This window comes from Tamandua tetradactyla, chromosome 7 (assembly GCF_023851605.1).
Source record: "Tamandua tetradactyla isolate mTamTet1 chromosome 7, mTamTet1.pri, whole genome shotgun sequence".
NCBI classification, from domain to species: domain Eukaryota; kingdom Metazoa; phylum Chordata; class Mammalia; order Pilosa; family Myrmecophagidae; genus Tamandua; species Tamandua tetradactyla.
This window is the reverse complement of record NC_135333.1, coordinates 76,639,362-76,663,320: the sequence shown is the minus strand read 5'-3', so window position 1 is coordinate 76,663,320 and position 23,959 is coordinate 76,639,362. Positions and strand designations below refer to the sequence as shown.

The window sequence follows — 23,959 nt, the reverse complement described above, 5'->3', positions numbered from 1 at the left end:
AAGGGAATAAACTCTCAAAAAATGTTCATGATTCTGATGGAAACAGCAGATTCCTATGAGTTGGGAATACATTTGGGGGGTTGTGAAAGAAGCAAGTGGAAAGGGAGAGTTCAAACAAAATCTTCCATCTTGCCTGGTATCTTTCTGGATTTACATCTCATTCTTTGATTTTGTTGTTCACTGAAAATACAACAGAGATTTATGAATAAGTGTGTTCTAAATCCACTGTGAGAGAATTAACAGTAGTTTTTTGGCCTCCACCTCTAAAGTAAGAGCTATGTGGGATTTACTGAAATCACAAAGTTAATTAATTAAACATCAAATTCATTGGAGCCATTTACAGCATTTTATTGTTTATCAGATAAATAATTGATCAGATTTACTTTTTAATTTTGTCATTATTTATAAGTCTGCTTTATAAAACTGTGATGGCAGGGATTGGTTCTTGATCCTTCTTTGTATTCTCAATTCTCACCACAGAGAACCTGCGGAGAGTAGGCTTTTAATCCATATTAATGTTGATCTGAGTATTATACTTCGTACACAGAACTATTTTTTTCATATAACTTTTTTTATTTTAAATTTATTTATTAATTAAAAAATTTAACAACAAACAAACTAAACCATTAACATGTGATCATTCTGTTCTACATATATAATCAGTAATTCACAATATCATCACTTAGTTGCATATTCATCAATTCTTAGAACATTTGCATCAATTCAGAAAAAGAAATAAAAAGACAACAGAACATATAACATATTTTACTGCATAAATTCTAAGAGAAATTTTAGCTTTTAGAATTACAAAGAGCAAAATATTACAAGGGTTGTCAAAGATGTTTTTTCTCTTTTCCCTCTCCCTACACCTGAGCAGCCCTCCATTCTTTCCCAAATTTTCACTTGAACTCAGAGCCCTTATACCAAGCTCTGCTGTGAGGCTTTTTATTCTCCAGCAGAATTTAGTAGTTTAAAAAGACTGGGCATGGAGAAAGAAGATACGTGCTGAAGTCCTGCCCTACCATTTGATAAGCTTATAAAGTTAACTTGACTGAGTCTTTGTCTTGCAATCTGTGAACAGAATAGGAAGTGTCTATTGGAAATAAAAGGTGTCAAACTTGGTGAAGGCATTTGATGACAGTGTCCTGATGGCAATATAAGTACTAGAACGTTCTCTGATTAGAAGTCTTGGTGGGTTTGTCATTCATTCAGTCAGGGTTGATGTGAAGCTAGCACACCAAGATAAGCCAATATTGAGGGCTAAAATATTGAAATACTTGCTGGCTAGTAAATAGCTACTATTCTGGATTGTAAGTGCCACTTTTCTTTCCAGGCTGCTTCCTCCAGCTCTGTTTCCTGCCTGCGATCCTAAAAAAAAAGGTAATGCAGGACCCCTCTAGAACTCTGCTCCAATCCACAGATAACATCCTTTATAACTAGACAGAACTCTTGCCATATTGGTTGTAAAATAGTTTGAACAATACTTTGCTTTAAATTTTTTTTGACTTTTCTTTCTTTTTTGTGAAAAAATAACGTATATACAAAAAAGGCAATAAATTTCAAAGCACATTGCAACAATTAGTTGTAGAACAGATTTAAGTGCTTGGTATGGGTTACAACTCCACAATTTTAGGTTTTTACTTCTAGCTGCTCTAAGATACTGCAGATTAAAAGAAATATCAATATAATGATTCAGCAGTCATGTTCATTTGTTAAACTGTGCCTTCTCTGTATAACTCCACCATCACCTTTGATCTTTTTCCTCTCTTTAGGGATATTTGGGCTATGCCCAGTCGAACTTTTTCACATTGGAAGGGGTTGTCAATAATATAGGATAGTGGGAATATTTTGCTCTTAATAATTTTTTTTTTAAATTTTTCCAAACAACAATTTCCCTTTCCCCCTTCTCCCCACCCCCTGGCAACCTCTAATTTACTTTGTATTCATTGCAAATTTGCTATTTCTAGTACTCTCTTATAAATGATATTATATAGTATTTGTCCTTATGTACCTTGGTTATTTCAGTGAGCATAATATTTTCAAGGTTCTTCTTTCAAGAAAGCATATCTCATAACTTTTTCATATAGCCAAATAATACTCCGCTGTGTGCATGGACCACATTTTGTTTATCTATTCATTTTTTGAGAGACATATGGGTAGTTTTCACCTTTTAGCTACTGTGAATAATGCTGCCACCAGTTGTATTAACCTCTAAGAAGAGAGTCAGCCTGACTTTTGAAACTTTGAAGCCAGGCATTGACTTCCCCTCTATAGCTATGAAAGTCCTAGATGGCATCTTCTCCTAATAGAAGACTCTTTTTTTTCTACATTGAAAATCTATTGTTTAGTATAGCTACTGTGTTAGTTTGCTAGCTGCCAGAATGGAATGGCTTTTATAAAGGGGAATTTAATAAGTTTCAATTCTACAGTTCTAAGCCTATGGAAATGTCCAAACTAAGGCTTCCAGGGAAAGATACCTAATTCAAGAAAGGCTGATGCATCTGGAGCACCTCTGTCAGCTTGGAAGTCACGTAGCTCACGTTTGCTGGTCCCTTCCTCCTGGGCTCTGTGGCTTTAGTCTCTGTCTATGTGGACTTCCTCACTTTACTTCTCCAGAGCTGGCTTTCATCTCTTGGCTTCTCTTGGCTCTCTCCAGATTCTGGCTTGCTTAATATCTCATGGCAACATCTGCTGGGCTCCAAGCATCTCCAAACATCTGTTGTCTATTCTCCATGTGTCAGCATCTGTGTCAGCTCTGTCGTGAAGTTTCTGTCGGCTCTGAGACACCTGTCTTCTCTCTAGGCTCTGTTATTTCTGACTCTCTCCAAAATGTTTCCTCTTTTAAAGGATTCCAGTAGTCTAATCAAGACCCATCTGAAATAGGTGGAATCACATCTCCATATAATCAAAGACCACACCCACAATCGATGCATCACATCTCGATGGAGATAATCTAATCAGAAGATTACAGATTATAGTGTTGAATCAGGATTAAAAGAATGGCTGCCCTCACAAGATAGAATCAGGGTTAAAACATGGCTTTTCTGGGGTACATAATATTTTCAAATCAGCGCAGCCACCTTTATAAATTGTCTTTAGTTAAATCTTCTGGATACGGCTGTAGTTTCTGTACTAGCACTTGCTGCTTCAAGTGGTATACAAGTATCTGTTTGAGATTCTGTTTTCACTTTCTTTGGGTATATACCTAGAAGTTGAATTGTCATGTCATATAGTAAGTTTTTATTTAAATTTCCAGAGAATTGCCATATTGTGTTTCATAGTGGCTGCACCATTTTACATTTTTCACCAACAATGTACTAGAGTTCCAAGTTTTCTAATCCTCTCCAATGCTTTTGTTTTCCATTTTTTCAATAATAGACATCCTGTGGGTGTGAGGTGGTATTTTATTGTGGTTTTGATTTGCATTTCCCTAATGGCTAATGATATTATATGCCTTTTCATATACTTATTGGCCATTTGTATATCTTCTTTGGAGAAATGACTAGTTTTGTCCTTTTTTTTGCAGCATTTTAAAAGTTCTTTATATATTCTGAATATTAAGCCCTTATCTGAAACAGACATACCTTGGAGATGTTGTGAGTTTGGTTCCAGACCACTGTAATAAAGAGAATATCACAATAGAGAGAATCATGGGATTTTTTTTTGTTTTCTAGTACATATGAAAGTTATTTTTACACTATACTGTAGTCTATTAAATGGTAAATAGCATCCTGTGTAAAAAACAGCGTACATGCCTTAATTTAAAAATACATTATTGCTAAAAAATGCTATCCACATCTGAGCCTTCACTAGTTGTAATATTTTTGTTGGTGGATGGCCTGGCTTCAGTGTTGATAGCTGCTGATTGATCAGGGTGATGGTAGCTGAAGATTGGGGGTGGGCTGTAGCAATTTCTTAAAATAAGGCAGCAATTAAGTTTGCTACATCAATTGACTCTTCCTTTTACAAAGGATTTCTTTGTAGCCTGCAATGTTGTTTGATACCATTTTACTCACAATAGAATTTTTTAAAATCGGAGTCAATCCTTTCAAACCCTGTTGCTGCTTTATCAACTAGTTTTATATAATATTTTAAATCCTTTGTTGTCATTTCAACAATGTTCACAGCATCATCACAGGAATCTATTTCATCTCAAGAAACCACTTTTTTTACTCATCCATAAGAAACAATTCCTTGTCCGTTTAACTTTTAGCATGAGATTGCAGCAATTCAGTTACATCTTCAGGCTTCACTTCTAATTCTAGCTTTTTTTTTTTTCTATTTCCACTCTGTTTGCAGTTACTTTCTCTACTGAAGTCTTGAATCCCTCAAACTACTACATGAGAGATGGAACCAACTTCTTCCAAACTCCTGTTAATGTTGATATAATGACCTCCTCCTGTGAACCACAAATGTTCTTAATAGCATCTAGAATGGTGAGTCCTTTCCAGAAGGTTTTCAATGTACTTTGCCCAGATCCAGCAGAGGAATCACTATCTATGACAGCAATAGCCTTACAAAATGTATTTCCTAAATAATTAGCCTTGACAGTTGAAATGATTCCTTGATCCAAAAACTGTAGAATGAATGTTGCGATAGCTGGCATGAAAACAACAGTAATCTCATTGTACTTCTCCATCAGAGTTCTTGGGTGACTAGGTACATTATCAATAAGCAGTCATATTTTGAAAGGAATCTTTTTGTCTGAGCAGTATGTCTCAACAGTAGGCTTAAAATATTCAATAAATCATGTTATAAACAGATTTGCTCTCATCTAGGCTTTATAGTTCCAATTTTAAAGAGCACAGACAGAGTAGATTTAGCATAATTCTTAAGGGTCCTAGGACTTTCAAAATGGTAAATGAATATTGGCTTCAACTTAAAATCACCAGTTCTATTAGCCTCTAAAGAAGAGAGTCAGCCTGTCCTTTGAAGTTTTGAAGCCAGGCATTGGCTTCTCTTCTCTAGCTATGAAAGTCCTAGGTGGCATCTTCTCCCAAAAGAAGGCCGTTTTATCCATTGTTCAGTGTAGCCACCTTTGTAAATTATCTTAGCTAGATCTGGATAACTTTCTGCAGTTTCTACATCAGCACTTGCTGCTTCACGTTGCACTTTATATTATGGAGGTGGCTTCTTTGTTTAAGCCTCATGAACCAACCTCGGTTAGCTTCAAACTTTTCTTCTGTAGCTTCCTCACCTCTCTCAGCCTGCATAGAGTTGAAGAGAGTTAGGGCTTTGCTGTGCATTAGGCTTTGGCCTAAGGGGATGTTGTGGCTGATTTGATCTCTCCAAACCACTAAAACTTTCTCCATATCAGCAATAAGGCTTTTTCACTTTCTTATCATTAGTGTGTTCACTGGAGTAATATGAATTTCCTTCAAGAACTTTTCTTTTGAATTCAGAACTTTGCTAACTCATGTAAGAGGCCTAGCTTTGCTTTTGACATTCCTTCCTTACTAAACTTAATCATTTCTAGCTTTTGTTTTGAAGCAAGAGATGTGCGAGTCTTCCTTTCACTTTAACACTTAGAGGCCATTGTAGGTGTTCTAGTTTGCTAGCTACTGGAATGCAATATGCCAGAAACAGAATGGCTTTTTAAAAGGGGAATTTAATAAGTTGCTAGTTCACAGTTCTAAGGCCGAGAAAATGTCCCAGTTAAAGCAAGTCTATAGAAATGTCCAATCTAAGGCATCCAGGGAGAGATACCTTGGCTCAAGACGGCCAATGAAGTTCAGGGTTTCTCTCTCAAGTGAGAAGGCACATGGCGAATACAGTCAGGGTTTCTCTCTCAGCTGGAAGGGCACATGGTGAACTTTCTTTCCTGGCTTCCTGTTTCATGAAGCTCCCTGGGAGGCATTTTCTTTCTTCATCTCCAAAGGTCACTGGCTGGTGGACTCTGCTTCTTGTGGCATGTCATTCTCTGCTCTCTCAGAATCTTCAGCTTTCTCCAAAATGTTTCCTCTTGTATAGGATTCCCATAAACTAATCAAGACCCACCCGAATGGGTGGAGACATGTCTCCACCTAATCTAGTTTGACAACCACTCTTGATTGAGTCACATCTCCAGGGAGATGATCTAATTATAGTCACAAACATACAGTGCTGAATAGGGATTAGAAGAAATGGCTGCCTTTACATAATGAGATTAGGATTAAAACATGGTTTTTCTAGGGTACATACATCCTTTCAAACCAGCACAGCATGTTTCTGAAGTGACCTAGTTTCAATATTTTTGTGTCTCAGGGAATAGGGAGGCATGAGAAGAAGAAGAGAGAAGGGGAAATGGCTGGTAAGGAGAGCAGTCAGAAAACACACATTTATCCATTGTTTGCTGTCTTATACGGGCCTGGTTTATAGCACTCCATAAGAATTATAACATTAAGATCAAAGATTACAGATCACTGTAATAGATATATTAATAATCAAAATTTGAAATATTATGAGAATTACCAAAATGTGACAGAGACATGATGTGAGCACATGCCATTGGAAAAATGGCACTGATAGACTTTCTCAATGCAGGATTTCCATAAACCTTCAATTTTAAGAAACTGTAATATCTGTGAAGCACAATAAAACAAAGTACAATAAAATGAGATATACCTGTATATGTTTTGTGGTTATTTTCTCTGTGTGTTGCCTTTTCCCTTTCTTTATAATTTCCTTTGCACATTAAGTTTTTAATTTTGAAGAAGTAAAATTTATCTATTGTTTATTTGGTTGCTGTTGTTTTTTGTTTTACATCTGGGAATATATTGCCAAATCCCAGATCATATTTGCCCCTATGTTATCTTCTAAGAGTTTTTAAGTTTTAGATCTTATATTTATGTCCTTGATCCATTTTGAGCTGATTTTTGTATAAGTTATAATTATGGGTCTAACTTCATTCTTTTTTGTTTGTTTGTTTGTTTGTTTTTTACATGGGCAGGCACCGGGAATCAAACCTGGGTCCTCTGGCATGGCAGGCAAGCATCCTTGCCTGTTGAGCCACCGTGGCCTGCCCTAACTTTATTCTTTTGCATGTGGATATCCAGTTTTCTCAGCATTGTTTAATGAATAAACTATTCTTTCCCCATTGCATGTACTTGTACTCTTATCAAAAATCAATCGGCCATAGATGTGTCAATCTACTTCTTGACCTGTAGTTCCTGGTCACCTTTTCTATTCCTTTCTACTCCCCACCCCCTTTCTTTCCTAATTTTACAAACTGTATTAATCAGAGTCCTAAAGGAAATAGCGCCCTCAAATTAGGAAAAATTGAAGAGTATTTAATAAAGGGATATTAACAAAGATGTGGGAGTTTGTAAGGAAACAACAATGGGTGGTGCAGGAGCCAGGAGATGCCTTACTAGCCTTAAGCCTGAAGGAACAAGAACAGAGAGGAGTTACTTGAATTTTCAATGAAAGTCATGTGGAAAGGACTTCCTTGATAGGAGTTGTGACCTTTGGTTGAGGGATGCAGTTTGTACCTCTATCATCGTTTTTCATATGATCTCTCACCAGGTCTCCCTATTGGTTGAACCTACCCAGAATCTGGATAATAAGGGAAACTATTGATGCAGTCCATACAAGGCAGTCTTTCAGGGCACAGGTTAGTTTGGAGGATGGAGAGTAGATCCGGAGAGGCTTGTAGAAAAGATCCCTGCTGCTACGCACATCCTTTGTTAGAGGAAGACAAACTTGAAATATGGAGAAATTATACAAAAAGTTTATGTATATTTATCAGGATAACCTTTTATGTGTTACAAGTCAATTTGAGATAGAAATACAAGATTCTTTGGTCTTGTTCTTGGATTTAATTTTAGACTTAATGTCATTTTTGCAAGCATTTTCAAACTGATGGGCCTCCAAACATTTTAACATGTGCCAATATTTCAGGTCTTTTTAAAATGCTACATTGGTAAAAAAACTTAATTATACTCATAGATGAATGTTCTATGTGTGTCAACGTGGAATAATTTTAATAAATTACTACAAGTACTTCTGCTTTTTAAAGAGGTGCTATAGAGGACATCTGTCATTTTTAGAGCCTTTTTCCTCCTATTTTTTTTTTTTTTGAAATAGTTCTTGAAACTCCACTGAGGACTCACCCTGCCACTCCAAGCCCTCCTGGCTCTATGGATGGATATGTGATTTGACTTGGTCACTCACATGAGTGCATTCAATTCCCTTGGTTATAGTGATTGGATCAAGGATGGGCAACTGAAACAATTTAAGCCAGTAAGTATGGCGCCCAAAAAATTTATTCATCAAACTCCCCCTGAAATTAAAGAGGGTAAGACAAGGGTTGTTGACACACATTCCAGTCACCAGTTGGTCACTGAGAACGAAAGCAAAACCTGAAGGAAAGCACAACCCAGGTTGAGAGTAAAAACAGTTGCTGGTGGCAGAGCTTGAACACTAGGATTAGTTTGTGGCAGAAATCAGCCCTGGGCCTGTTACTTTAGCTAACAAGTTCCCTTTTTGTTTAAGCTAGTTTGAATTAAACTTTTATCACTTGGAACCAAAAGGCTCTTAAACTGACGCAAATGAATTCCAGCCAAGTTATCTATGTAAGGTTGTTCCTTAAAGTCAAAATCATTGTCTCATTAACTTCCATTATAAAGTTAGAAATTTTTTCTCTCTCAAAAAAATTTATCCCCATAGACTATTGGACACAATTCTGTCATCTATCAGCAAGCATGCTATTTTGCAGAATTTCTTAGATGATCCTTCTTTTAGGGTGGGGATTTCCTTGAGCATAAGGATTTCTCCCCTTCATCCTATGCTTGTGGTTTGATTTGGCTCTTGTATTTCTTGAGCATGGATATTTATAGTGACTAACAATGGAGCTCCATCTGTATTGACATGTGCAGATGTATCATGTACATTTACTGAACATTCTGAGTATCATATAATGTAGATCAAATTTGTTCCACACTTCATAGGTCCTACAAATTCAACCTTTGGTGTAGTTTCCATGAATGAACATTGTTTGCTTTCATATACACATTTAACATAGTTGAATCTGGCCACTCTGGAGCATAAGGTTAGGGAAAGAATGAGGAGACTGGACATTGTGAAGTCATGGAAGTGAATCCCAGAATCATTCTGCTTCCTTGGATAATGGTAAAAGCAGTGTTTAGAAATTGAACCTGAGTGTCTACTTCTGAGCACTTTGATCTGGGGAAAGAAGTGAGAGTTGACCTACTTTGAGACTTAGACTCAGCACGGGACAGCACCCAAGCCATATGGATGCACAGGAGGAGGTGTTACAGGTGTTTTAGGGATGCTGCAGTTGTCATTTTCTTACTGACTCACCATGGCAACTCTGCTCATATTGGCAACCCTGGAGTCTATTCTCAGTGATGGGAGTGTCAGTGCAGGAAGTAGGACATGCTTCTTCCATTCAGTAAATGACAGAAAGTGGAAGGGTAGTTTATCTTCCTTCTTCATCAATTTGCTCTAAAGTCAGAGACTAAGTTCAAATTCCAACCTCATTTTTACATGTTGGATGGATTCAATACCTATCTTACATGTTTGTTTTGATAATTAAATGAGGTCATCTTCATTAAAGCAATTACCACAGTATCTGGCATGTTGTAAGTCTTCAGTAAATGTTAGCTTGAAAGGGGGAATGGGGTGCACCATATGAAATTAAAAAAATTTTCATTGAGGTAACATTTACAACATAGTTTCCCATTTTAACCACTTTCAAATATACAATTCAGTAGTATCAATTACATTCCTAATGTTGTACTACTATCACCACCATCTATTACCAAAACTTTTCCATCATCCCCAAAAGAAACTCTGCACCCTTTTAGCATTATGGATTAAGTAAGAAGTAAGCATCCCTTCCCCTCCCCCATCCCTGGTAGCCTGTAATCTACTTTCTGTCTCTATAAATTTGCATGTTCTAGTTAGTTCATGTATGCAAAATCACACATTATCTGTCCTTTTGTGTCTTGGTTGTTTCATTCAACATGAAGTGTTTAAGGTCCATCCGTATTGTAGCATGTATCAGAACCTCATTGCTTTTTAAGGCAGAATAATATTCTACTTTGTTTACCCATTTATCTGTTGATGGGCACTTGAGATGCTTCCACCTTTTGGATATGTGAATGATGTTGTTATGAACATTGATGTAGAAATATCTGTTTGAATCCTTGTTTTCAATACTTTTGGGTATTCACCAGGAAGTGAGATTGCTGGGTTATATGATAATTCTACATTTAACCTGAGGAACCATCAAACTCTTTTCTACTGCACCGTTTTGTATCCCCACCAAAAATGTAAGAAGGTCTTATTTCTGTGCATCCTTGCCAGCATTTATTTTCCATTTTAAAAAATAATAGTCACTGTATTATGTGCGAAGCATTTATAAGATTTTTTAAAGTGAAATATCTTTCTGTAATCAATTTCCTTCAACATCTATTTTCTATGAATCTTCAAGCAGCTACTTAGTTATCTCAAACTTTCCTTGTCACACAGTTGAAAAATGACTGTAGATCACATTGCATTTCAAATAATCTTAAGAACTATGCAGCAAGCTCAGGACCTGAAATTAACTTTGCCTTTATATTGTTCGTGCCAGTTGCTCTTCAACTACAATTATAATCAGAAAGGTAGGACTAAAAATAGTAACAATTCTCATTTTCTCTCAGTGTTACCTGCTTCTGCAGTGTTTCCTAGCCATATTTATTTACTTGAGTCATAAGGCCGAGTCTTTTCTCTTATTATCCTGACAGCAATAAGTTGGATTCCACAGCAATGCTCATTTCAGCTGTAAAATCTTTATTACTGGTGAAGGAAGCCTAAGTCACTGTTTCCCCTTTAGATGCTCAGTGGAAGTATGTCATAGCAAGAATAGCCTGAATAATTAAAAAAAGGCTTTTTATTTTGAAACAGTTTCAAACTTACAGGATAGTTGCAAAAATTCAAATGTCATACAGAGAACTCCAGCATACACCTACATCTACTACCTAGAATCACCAATTTTAACATTTTGCTGCTTTTGCAGTATCATTCTATCTACTATCCATCTGTCTACCATCTATCCATCCATCCTTCTGTCTTCCTTCCTTCTTTCCTCCCTTCCATCCATACATCATCTATCTGTCTGTCTATCTAATATTCTTTCTTTCTCATCTATCTCATCTATTGTCTATTTTAGAAACATTTGAGAGCAGATTGTACACATCATAATGCTTGAACACAATAATTCCATGTAATTTCCTATGAAAAAGAATATTCACTTATGTAATCACTTAAATGCAGTTATCAAGTTCAAGAAATTTAACATTGATAAAAAGCTTACATTCTATATTCTGATTTTCTGTATGTCTCATATGTCCATTTGAGCTTTTTTATCCTCCATTCTTATATACCATACAGTATCAGGTATTGCATTTAATTGTCATTACTTTAGTTTCTTTCTTTTTTTCTTAATCATGGAGACATACATACAACATAAATCTTTCCATACCAACCCCTTCCAAGTGTATATTTCAGTGGGATTAACCACATTCACAATGTTGCAGTCCTCTTACCATAGCCTATTACTAGAACTTTTCCTTCTGTTTTGTTTTGTTTTGTTTTTGCATGGGCAGGCACTGGGAAGCGAACCCATATCTCTAGTATGGCAGGTGAGAACTCTGCCTGCTGAGCCGTCGTGGCCCGCCCCTTATACTTATTTTGATCCAACTCCCCACTGCCCCTTTTCCCTACCCCTGGTAACCTGTACCTAACCTTCTGTTTCTATGAGTTTGCATATCCTTTTATATTTTCTTTGTAGTTACCATGGGGCTTAAATTTAAGATCCTTAATCTCTAACACTCTTGTTTGCTTTTTTTTTTTTTTTCCAACTTTAGAATGGGTAATAATAGCACCTACCTTTTGGTGTTATGTGAATTTTAAATGAGGTAATACAAACTCTTGTTTGCTTTGATACCAATTAAACTTTGATAGTGTACATAAATTATGTTCTTATGCCCCCTTACCCTCAGCTTTATATAATTCTTGTCACAAATTATTTATTTATACATTGTGAGTCTGTTTCCGTTTCCTTGGCCGATCGAGCAAATATCAGGCAATGGGCTGCCTTAAACAATGGGAATTTATTAGATCCCCGTTTTGAAGCCAAGAAAAGTCCAAATCCAGGCATTATCAAGGTGATGCTTTCTTCCCAAAGACTGGTATTCTGGGACTGGCTACCAGTGCTCTTTAATCCTGGGTTCCTCTGTTATATGGCAATGTCCATGGCAGACTCCCATGGCTCTCCACTCTCTTCTGGGTTCCACTGACCTTCTGCTTCATGCTTCCCACAGCTTTTTCTCTCTGTCTGAGAGACTGTCTATAAAGGACTTCAGTAATAGGATTAAGACCCATCCTGGGCCACACCTTAGTTAAAGTAACCTTATCAAAAGGTCCTGCTTATGATAGGTTCAAACTCACAGGAATGGGGTAAAATTTTCTGGGTTACGTTCAACTCCAAACCACCATAGGCTCCAAAGCAATTAAGTTACTATTACTTTTTTAAAATTTACCTTTTAGGTACTATAGAAAGTAAAAAGTAGAGTCATGAATCAAAAATATAATAGTATGGTATATATATTTACCCATGTTATTATCTTTACTGGAGATCTTTATTTCTTCATGTGGCTTCAGTCAATTTATCTGGCATCCTTTCCTATCAACCTATAGAAATTCTTTTGGCATTTTTTTTTTTTTGTGTAAGGCCAGTCTAGTGTAGTGGTGACAAAGTCTCTCTCATTTTATTTTTCTTGGAATGTCTTACTACATCCTCCCTTTCATTTGAAAGATGGTTTTGCTAGATATATAATTCTTGGTTGACAGTTTTTTTGCTTTCAGCACCTTAAATATTTCTTCCTGCTGCCTACTTGGCTCCATGGTTTCTGATAAGAAATTGGCACTTAACCTTATTAAGATCATTTGTAGATGACATGTTACTTCTCTTTTTTGGCTTTCAGAATTTTCTCTTTATCTTTGGCATTCAACAGTTCGATTATGACATAGCATGGTGTGGGTCTGTTTGGGTTTAACTTGTTTGGAGTTTGTTGAACATCTTGGATTTATATATTCATGGTTTTCATTAAATTTGGAGAGTTATTAGCCATTGTTTCTTTGAGTATTCTCTCTGCCTTTTCTGCTCTTTCTTCTCCTTTTGGAACTCTCACAATGCATATATTGGTATGCTTGATGGTGTCCCATAGATTCCTCAGGCTCTGTTTGCTTTTCTTCATTGTTTCTCCTTTCTGCTCCTCAGGCTGGATGACTTGACTTGTCTTACCTTCAAATTGTCTTACTTTCACTGCTTCTTTCTTCGGCCAGCTCCAATTCCCCTCTAGGGAATTTTTTTTTTTTTTTGCATATTCATCATCATGATCATTTCTTAGAACATTTGCATCAGTTCAGAAAAAGAAATAAAAAGCCAACAGAAAAAAATTCATACATACCATACTCCTTACCCCTCCCTTTCATTGATCATTAGCATTTCAATCTAAGTTTATTTTAATATTTGTTCCCCCTATTATTTATTTTTATGCCATATGTTTTACTCATCTATTGATAAGGTAGAAAAAAGGAGCACCAGACACAAGGTTTTCACAATCACATAGTCACATTGTGAAAGCTATATCATTATACAGTCATCTTCAATAAATGTGGCTACTGGAACACAACTCTACATTTTCAGGCAGTTCCCTCCAGCCTCTCTATTACGTCTTGACTAACAAGGTGATATCTATTTAATGCGTAAGAATAACCTCGAGGATAACCTTTCAACTCTGTTTGTTGGTCTCTCAGCCATTGACACTTTATTTTGTCTCATTTCTCTCTTCCCCCTTTTGGTTGAAAATGTTTTCTCAATCCCTTGATGCTGAGTCCCAGCTCATTCTAGGATTTCTGTCCCACGTTGCCAGGAAGGTCCATAACCCTGGGAGTCATGTCCCACATAGACAGGGGGAGAGCAGCAAGTTTGCTTGTTGTGTTGGCTGGAGAGAGTGGCCACATCTGAGAAACAAAAGAGGTTCTCTTGGGGGTGACTCTTAGGCCTAATTTTAAGTAGGCTTAACCTATCCTTTGCGGGGTTAAGTTTCATATGAACAAACCCCAAGATTGGGTGCTCAGCCTATTGCTTTGGTTGTCAGCACTGCTTGTGAGAATATCAAGAATTCAACTTGGGGAGGTTGAATTTTCCCCCTTTCTTACCATTCCCTGAAGGGGATTTTGCAAATACCTTTTATATTCACTGTTCAAATCACTCTGGGATTTATCGGGGCATCACTCTGGACAAACCCACAAAATCTTATGCCCTACTCAAGGTTCCATGTACTTATGGTGTTCAATTAAGCTGTCTACATAAATTATATTAGGAAATGCACTAGTCAAAATAAATAAAGCATTTTTTGCTTTATTCTCAAACGCAAGTTAAAATTTTAAAACAATTATTACTATCAATTTTCAACACCCTGCAGTAATGACATTCCTCTAGGGAATTTTTAATTTCTGTTACTGTGGGTTTCAGATCCATCTAGTTCTTTTTCATAATTTTCAGCTCTCTATTGATATTCTATTTGTGTTCATCTAACATTTTCCTTTATTTCCTTGTCCTATTTTCCTTTGGTCTTTTAAGTATATTTAGGACCCTTTTAAAAATCTCTGTCTGGAATATTGTTGTTGATCTCTAATGCTTTAATCTTCTCCTTTGCCTGGGCCACTGCTTCTTGTTTCTTTATATGTCTTGTAACCTTTTCTTGAAACCTGGACATTTTGATATTGTAATATGTAAGTGCTAGCCATTGTGTCTAACTATTGGATAGAAACTATTATTTTGACATAGCTTTCCTTGAATGTCAGGAGCTAAGAACAAGCATTATAAAAGGGGGTGGGCCACGGTGGCTCAGTAGGCGGGATTCTTGCCTGCCATGCCAGGGACCGAGGTTCATTTCCTGGTGCCTGCCCATGTAAAAAACAATAATTATAAAGGGGGTAAAACAAACTTTCTCAGTCTTTGTAGAATGCTCTCTTTTGGAACTTATCCATAAATTTAGTTTATTATAGAGATCTAGGGTAAAGTTCAAGGGCCTCCCTCATCCTCTCTGTGCAATGTGTCAGATCTTATACATGTGCATGTGGCCCCAGGAATTCCCTCTTTACATGGTTCTGAATGTTCCCTTTTTCAAAGGAAACAGTTTCCTTTTGGTTTTTATCAAGAAAGGATACTGGATTTTGTCAAATGCCTTTTCTGCATCAATTAACATGATTGTGTGCTTCTTCTCCCATTGTTTTTTCAATGTGGTGTATTACATTCATTGTTTTTCTTGTGTTGAACCACCCTTGCATACTTTGTCTGGATAAAACCCTCTTGATCATGGCATATAATTCTTTTAATATGATATTGGATTTGATTTGTGAGTATTTTCTTGAGGACTTTTTGCATCTATATTTGTAAGAGAAATTGGCCAGTAATTTGTTTTCTTATAGTATCTGACTTTGGTATTAGGATCATGTTGGTTTCACAGAATAAGATATGTAGTGTTCCCTCCTATTAAATTTTTTGAATGGGTTTGAACAGAATTGGTATTACGTCCTCTTGTAATGATTTGTGTTTTTTTATTGGGGAGTTTAAACCATTAATATTCAGTGTTCATTACTGTAAAGGTAATACTTTCTTCAGCCATTTTGTCCTTTGGATTTTATATGTTGCATCTTTTTTTTGTCTCCCTTTTCGTTTATTGCAACCTCCTCTTCTGTATAGTTAACCTTTTGTGGTATATCCAGCTGATCCATTCTCATTTTTGTTTCTGTATGTATGTTTTTTAGTTTTGTTTTTTAAACTTTTTTTATTGTGAAATATAACATATATACAAAAAGCAATATGTTTCCAAGCACATTTTAGCTAGTAGTTATAGAACAGATTTCTTTCTTTCTTTTTTATTATTTTATTTATTCATTTTTATAGAACAGATTTTAAAGTTTGGTATGGGTTACAGTTCCATAATTTTTTGTTTTTTTCTTCTAACTGCTTTGTGACATTGGAGACCAAAAGATATATCAATAAAATGATTCAGCAGTCATACTCATTTGTTAAATTCTATCTTCTCTATTATGTTTCTGTATATTTTAAAAACACTTTCTCTGTGGTTATCCTGGGATTTATACTACCCAACCTACATCTATAACTACTAATTTGAAAAGATGCCAACATAATTTCAATAGCATGCACATTCTCTTTTCCTATATCCCTGTTTCCCCTATTTATGTTGTTTTTGTTCCACTTTACCTCTTTGTATTTTATGTCCATTATTAGAAAATATGCCCTTTTCTTGTTCAATTATATTCTGACTCTTATAGTAATTAAAGAGTAGAGTTTTATATTGAGATACAGTACTGTTGGGTTTTGCATTGAACCTTTCAGTTCCCCTTACTGATGATCTTCATTTCTTCACACTACTCCAAGTAACTGTTTCCTGTCTTTTCCTTCAACCTGCAGAATTCTCTTTAGTAATTTTTGTAGAGCAGGTCTTTTGTTGATAAACTGTCAGTTTCTGTTTTTTTAAGCTCTCCCTTATTTTTAAAGGACAGTTTTGCCAGATAAAGAATTTTTTATGGGCATTTTTTCTCTTTCAGTATCTTCAATAGATCCTACCATTGCCTTCTGCCTCCATCGTTTCTGATGATAAATTAGCCCATAAAGTCTTACTGAGGAGTCTGTGCATGCTATGAATCTCTTTTCTCTTGCTGCTTTCAGAAATGTCTTTTTATCATTGACATTTAACATTCTGATTATACATATTTCAGAGTAGGTCTATTATTATTTATTCTGCTTGGGTTTGGGGTATGTTGTATTTCTTAGACATTCATACAGTTGGGAAATTCTCAGCTATTATTTCCTCAACTATTCTTTCTGTCCCATTTCCTTTCTCTCTTCCTTCTGGCACACCCATAATATGTATGTTTCTCTGCTTCATGCTGTCACCCAAATCCCTGAGACACTGCTCAATTTTTAATATTTTTCTCCATCTATTCTTTTGACTGTATGATTCTGATTGTCCTGTTTTCAGTTTGCTGATTCTTTCTTCTGCCTTCTCAAATCTGCTGTTGTGTGCCTCTAGTGTATACTTTATCTCTATTATTGTCCTTTCATCCACATAATTTCTGTTATGTTTCTTTTCATAAGGTTGAATACTTCTCTATGCTCACATATTGTCCTCTTAATATCCTTTAGCTCTATATCCTCATTTTCCTTCATCTCTTTGAATTGATTTAGGAGGTTTGTTTGAACTTCTCTGATTAGTTCCAAATTCTGTATCTCCCCTGAAGTTTTAATTTGTTCCCTTGACTGAGCCATATCTTCCTGCTTCTTAGCATGACTTTTAATTTTTTTGCTGGTGTCTAAGTCTCTGATTGTCTTGATAAGGTAGATCTGAAGGTAAGTTTCTCCTTCTTGTCTGGGGCTTTATTGTTGATTGGATTTGTGTTAAGGCTCTTCATTGATGCTTGGTCCAAGTTATTCTGGACCTTTAGAGTAGCCTGTGTTTCACTGCTCAGATTTCCTCAGCTGTTCTTCATATGATTCTTGCCCTGGATATGTAGTATAATTTTGGAGATTGTGCTTTTTGTGCAATTGTTTCACCTCAAGGAGAAAGCTTCCTTTTGTCTTTTCCTTCTCTGGGAATCTTTATCTTTCTGTTTGTTTTTGTGCAGAATTTTCTCCTCAGTGCCTGTTATTTGCTTAAATTCGCTCCTTCATCCCTTGTGCCAGTTTGAAACTATTATATACCCCAGAAGAGCCTAGGGTAATCCTGATCCAATCTTATGGGGGTAGCTGTTTCTTTTAATCCTAATTCAACATTTTCAGGCTGAAGCTTTTGATTTGTATTATCTCCACAGAGATGTGGCACAGCCAATTGTGGGTATGACTTTTTGATTAGATGGAGATGTGACTCTACCCATTCAAGGTGGGTCTTAATTAGTTTACTAGAGACCGTTAAAAGATGAAACATTTTGGAGAGTGTACAGAAATGACAGAGCCAAAAGGAACTTCAGAGCAGAGCTGATTCAGAGGCCAGCATGTGGAGATACAGATGTTTGGAGATGCTTGGAGCCCAGCAGACATTGCCATGAGATGTTCAGCAAGCCAGAACCTGTAGAGAGCCAAGGGAAGCCAAGAGATGAAAGCCAGCCCCAGAGAAGCATGGTGTTCTCCTAAAGGAACAGAGGCTGAAAGCAATGGATCCTAAGAACATGGGACCAGCAGATGCCAGCCATGTGACTTCTCAGCTGACAGAGGTGTTCTAGAGCCATTGGCCTTCCTTGAATTAAGGTATCTTTCCATGAATACCTTAGTTTGGACATTTTTATACACTTAGAACTGTAAGCTTGTAATTTCTTAAATCCCACTTTTTAAAAACTATTCCAGTTCTGGTACATTTCATTCTGGCAGTTTGCAAACTAAAACACCCCTTTTCCTTACATTTTTCAGTTCTTGGACCAGTCGTCTCTTATAGCAGTCAGTTCTCCTCTCTTTTTTTCTGTGAAGGTTTTCTGCCTCTGGTTTCTCCCTGTTACTGTATCCCACTCTGGGAAGTCAGGTGGGGTCCATCCAGAAAGGTTAGCCAAACCAGAAAAGTCTGTTGTGAGTTCAGATGGTCCAACCAACAGAAACTGGATTGAGTGTATGCACCTCTTGCCAACAGTTCTGCCATGGTCTCTCTCTCTCTCTGTCCCTTTTGTTTGTGGCATGCAACACAACTCAGTGGCTTGTGCTCTGTCCCGGATCTCTGTGGACTTGGGTCCTTGTGCCTAGATATTCTTGGGGTTCTAATTTGCTGCTGTGAGTGGCTCTAAGGTCTGCATCTGCGGCAGGTGGGACCTGGGTTGTGTTGCCTCTTTGTGACCCTCAAGTTGCCTGGGACTAAATGAGGGGGAGAGGTCCAGACTGGTAGATCTGGATGAAAATTTCCTACCTAGATCTTGGAGACCATTTTTCTTTTTCTTTGACTCAATATTTGTGGAGTCTTACTCCAGTCACTGTCATTATCCAGAATTCTAAGCAAGTGAGATTTGCCCTTTTATTAGTTGATTGTAAGGGGAGACTTTTCTAGGGGAAATTGTACTATATCACCATGTTCGTGATATCACTAGTGACTAGCTGTGGGATCTTGAGCAAGGCTTTGGACTGTTGTTACCTCATGTGAAAAATGGAGGGTATTTACAACTGTCCAAACCATCCACTAGCGCTGTTGAGAAGCTGGAGTGGTCGCATATTTATGAAAAAGCTTTGTAACCTGAAAATGCCAAAACAAAATGAAGTGTAGCATCAATTTTTTCCCATAGGTTGTGTATCTGACATAGTTCAAGTTTCTCTGATTCTTTCCTTTCTCAGGAAAATATGTTTACTTTAAGCTATCTGAAGCTCTACCCAGATTCTTCCATTGTCAAGTTACGTGATGTTTTTTTCTAAGCAAGGAAGTGAAGGCATGGGCTGTGCTGTGACATGAAGTCCTAAAGACAAGAAGAGTACCAGACATTTGTTGTGGCCTTGTCTTAGCCAAACAATCAGGGAGGGACTTGAAATTGTTGTCTAGTTGGCAATTCCTACATGAATGACATATAGGGTTACTGTCCCTTTCTACTATGCATTGAAGGAATAACTATGAAAGGGTGTGGTGAGTATGTTCTGGAGCTCTGTGGTGCATAGAAGCTTCTAAGTGGCTGAGATTGGGTCTATAATGGAAACTATTTCTGCAATTTGAGGAGAGGGTAGGAATCATCAGTGTCCATAACCACCTAGTCATAGCCAAACTGTACTGCTGCCAAATGATTGAGGAGTCTACTATTTTTACCATGGGCCTTGCAAAGGCTCTGGTGTTAAAGTTCCACGTAAATATTATTCTGGTTGCAAATCAGAGCAGAGATTTATGTAATTTTTGTTGTTGTGAATACTTGGGCAAGAGTTGGGGGGTTTCAGCTCCCTAGAGTATGGTGGAGTAGGGAGATATAGTACCTTAGACATGGTTCTTTGTCATCGATTATGGCAGGAGAATGTTATATACATCATAGTCACATGATAGTGATAGATTTTCCTTATCGTTTTAATGTCTAAGCCCTTCATTTATTGAATGCCTGTGAGATTTGCCCTTTTATTAGCCGATTGTAAGGGGAGATTTTTCTAGGGGAAATTATACTACATCACCATATTCGTGATATCACTAGTGACTAACTGTGGGATCTTGAGCAAGGCTTTGGGCTGTTGTTACCTCATGTGAAAAATGGAGGGTGTTTACAACAGTCCGAACTATCTGCTAGCGCTGTTGAGAAGCTGGAGTGGTAGCATATTTATGAAAAAGCTTTTCTTGGTAGCACCACTAAACCAAGAAATATTTACTAATCATGTATGAGGGCTACATGCTTTCAAAAGATTTTCATTGTTGTCACTGAGATATATGATATATTTCTGTGAAAATATGGTATGGGACATCTATCAGTAAAAAATGAGTAGTAGAAAAAATAAGTGCTATAAAATTCAGAGGAAGAGGAAACCTATACACAAAGGATTGGTTTAGGAAGAGTTCATGGAGGAGAAGTTACTTAACTTGGGCTTTGAATGAGTAGGTTGTAGGAGTTGGGATACATAGAGAAAGTGAAGCATATGTCACATGGGGTACCCAGCATAAGCAAAGGTACAGCGGAAGTCCTGCCCTGTTTGAGACTCAGTCAGAACGGTGGCTCCTCGTGGTCACTCAGAGTGTGAGTATATTACCTACTATGTGTGTGATCTTGGGAAAGTTAATTGATTCCCTCTTACCTTCAGTTTTCTTATTGATACAGTGAGAAATAATAGTTCTTGCCTCGAAGGGTTGTCAAGCAAAATTAAATGAGATAAGGCACATAAAGTGCTTAGTACAGTGCCTGGAACATAGTAAGCCCCCAATAAATGGCAGCAATTAATTAGTATCCATAATAATAATTGAGTTGTGAAATTTATCTTTTTTTTTCTGGGGAAACTGGGGAGTTATTGGGGATTTTTGTGTACAGATATGACATGACCAAAGCAACCTTTTTTTGGAAGATGAGTGTGCAGTACTGTAAAGGATTTATGGAGAGAGGACAAATTAGAAGTAGGAATTCCAATTAGAAAACAACTGCAAACATTCAACAGTGAAATAATGACCTTGACCATGGTGGAGGCAAGAAAGGGATAGAAAGAAAAGAGATTTACATCAATTTTCATGATTGGTGCAGGGGATAAGAGAGTAGAAAGTTTCCAAGACCAGAACATACAGTTCTTGAGAACAGGAACTGCATTTTAATTTTGTTCATTCTTACTGCTTAGCATCATGTCTGGCACATAGCAGCCATGAGTATATGTCTTTAAATAAATGAAATGAGGGAGAAAGTGAATGTATACAAGAATGAAAAAAAAATTACTTGTAGGCCATAAGCTTAGATGGTTGAGAGAATAGCAATTGTCCCTGACCAAATTCACATTTTTCTTGAATACTTTTGGTATCTATGTACTCTATCCATTGTACTTAAGCACAGAAATTCATATACTATCTATACAAGGTTCTGATATCATTCTGCAGTTGCTTCTCTTTAAGGAAATGGTTCTAACTTTAATGCATGTGGCTAAGGAAGTAGTTTCAGTCTAGGGAATTTTGTTTGCTTTTGTTTTTGTAACTTGAATAGGTCTGTTACATATGAAATATGTTTTCTTTAGGATTACTGAAACTAAAAATCCTGCACGTTTTTATTTGATTTCAAGAAATTTCTTTAAGATTTTAATATTCATAAAATAGGATTAAGAGACTCTCTCCATTTTTACATTTGTATAATGCTGCCCCTTTCTCCATTTTTCCATTTCATAAGAAATTGGAGTATTTTTTGATGTGTATCTTTAGACCAGTGACTTTTGCTAAAATTCAATTTTCTAGTTTCTGAAAATGGAGGAAGAAGTTCTAATATAACCAGGACCAAAATTTTTGCTCTTATCCAAAGGTGAATATTATCTATAATCGATTATTGTAGCTACAATTTGTAGACTGCTACCTGAAATTGTTTACTAGAAGACCCCAAGTTCTTAGGCTTAAAGTCACTCAAAGACCTTGTTCATCTTTTGTAAAGATTCAAACAGACCAAGGCACTTAACATCTACCAGTGGGGTGCTTACTTTTATCTTGGATCCATCCTCTGTGAAAATTACTGTGACATAGATAAATTCTATGACTTTAAATCATAGATAAATTTCTATGACTTTAATTTGCTGGACATTTACTAAGATCATTTTTTTCCTTTTCAGTAACAAAACCTAATCAATTCCCAGACTTGTCCTAAATGAAATAGGTAGAATTTAGCCATGTGACTGTCATTGTGAGAACTTTCTGAAACAAGATGCTCTTGGGAGCTATTCAGTAGCATCTACCTTTCCATGTACAAATACATTAGAAAATGACTTTGTTACTTGCAGTCTTTTTTATGGGTCCTAAATTGTGGTAATTATATAAGATTCCAGTTCTTTTAAACTAAAATCTCTTATATGCAATTGGAATATTATAGTCATTCATAGAGACATATATTTTTTATGCCACAAAAAATAGAGTCATAAAATGGCTAGATCTGCCCTATCAGGCAGTGAAGAAAAGACCTTGTACTTGGTGCCACAGACTCCAAATACCCAGTGTATTAATTTACTAGGGCTACCATAACAAATTACAAAAAACTGGGTGGCTTAAAATAACACAGATTTATTCTCTTATGGTTCTAGAAGCCAGAAGTCTGAAATCAAGGCATGGGCAGGGCCATGTTCCCCCCAGAGGTTCTAGGGAGAATACTTTTTGCTTCTTAGCTGGTGGTTCTTGCCATTCCTTGCCTTGTGGCATCATATCCTCAATCTCCACTATCATCTTCTCATGGCCTTCTTTTCCGTATCTGTGTGGCTTCTCCTTTTCTTTCTCTTCTAAGGACTAGTCGTTGGATTTAGGGCCCAGACTAATCCAGGATGAGCTCATCTCAAGATTCTCACCTTAATTAAATCTGGAAAGACCTTCCTTGTTCCAAATAAGGTCACAATCTGAGGTTTCAGGTGGACATATATTTTAGGGACACCATTCAACCCACTTCACCCAGGTTCCTGGGGAATAAATTCCAGGTATCATCTACAGTCTCCCTTCCTCCTTCTGCTACCACCTAGCTGATCCTGAGAGCACAGGGTTGATGTCCATGTTTTAACAGCATGGGGAGGTAGGAAAGGGAGAGTTTTGTATAAGTTAAATAATTATTTATAGAACTTGTATCTGATGTGCAGCAGTGACATGGGTGGTAGGTGAAACCTTGAAGAAATGTAAGACACCAGCTTTCCTGACCTCACTGACAAAATATGATTAGCTTCCCTTTAAGAGGGAACCATTTTGGAAAAAGCTTCAGTGCTGACACAGACAGAGACCTTCGGAGATTCAGAAAGAAACTGCCCCTAGGAAATGGCAAAGAGAAGCCAAAGGAACAGCAGATGCCAGACACAAGATTTCCCAACTCACAGAGGTATTCTAGATGCCATCAGCTTTTCTTGGGTCAAAGTATCTTTCTCTGAATGTCTTAGTTTGGACATTTTTAGGCCTTAGAACTATAAGTCTTTAACTTAATAAATTCCCTTTATAAAAACCAACCCATTTCTGGTATATTGCATTTCTGGCAGCTTTAGCAAACTAAAACACCAGCCATAATGTAGAAATGGGGCCTGTATTACTTAAGAATATTTTTAGCAGCAATGTCACAGAGTCCAGTGGAGAGTTGAATGCCCATTCTTCAGAAAGGGTAGAGACCACCACAGCTCCGGAAACCTCAGAGTAGAGATGGCCTTCCTTCTAGAGCCCTATTGTTAAGCAGACTTAATTCAATAAGACTTCCAATTTTTGGGTCTTTCTTTGTTCAATATTTTCATATTCACAGTAGAGAG

General features: G+C 36.8%; 1 protein-coding gene across 19 annotated transcripts in view; it reads left to right on the top strand.

Moving 5' to 3' along the window:
- The window catches only part of GRIN2B (glutamate ionotropic receptor NMDA type subunit 2B), an 849,505-nt gene that overhangs the window by 313,712 nt on the left and 511,834 nt on the right, over nucleotides 1-23,959 (top strand). For 18 of the 19 annotated variants that reach the window (XR_013179559.1, XR_013179558.1, XR_013179557.1 and 15 more), the window contains one exon: nucleotides 4,300-4,436. The gene's annotated coding sequence lies outside the window, so the exon portion shown is untranslated. Of the gene's footprint in view, nucleotides 1-1,331; nucleotides 1,381-4,299; nucleotides 4,437-23,959 lie in introns of those variants that run through there. The other variant, XM_077170138.1, reaches the window with a different exon arrangement.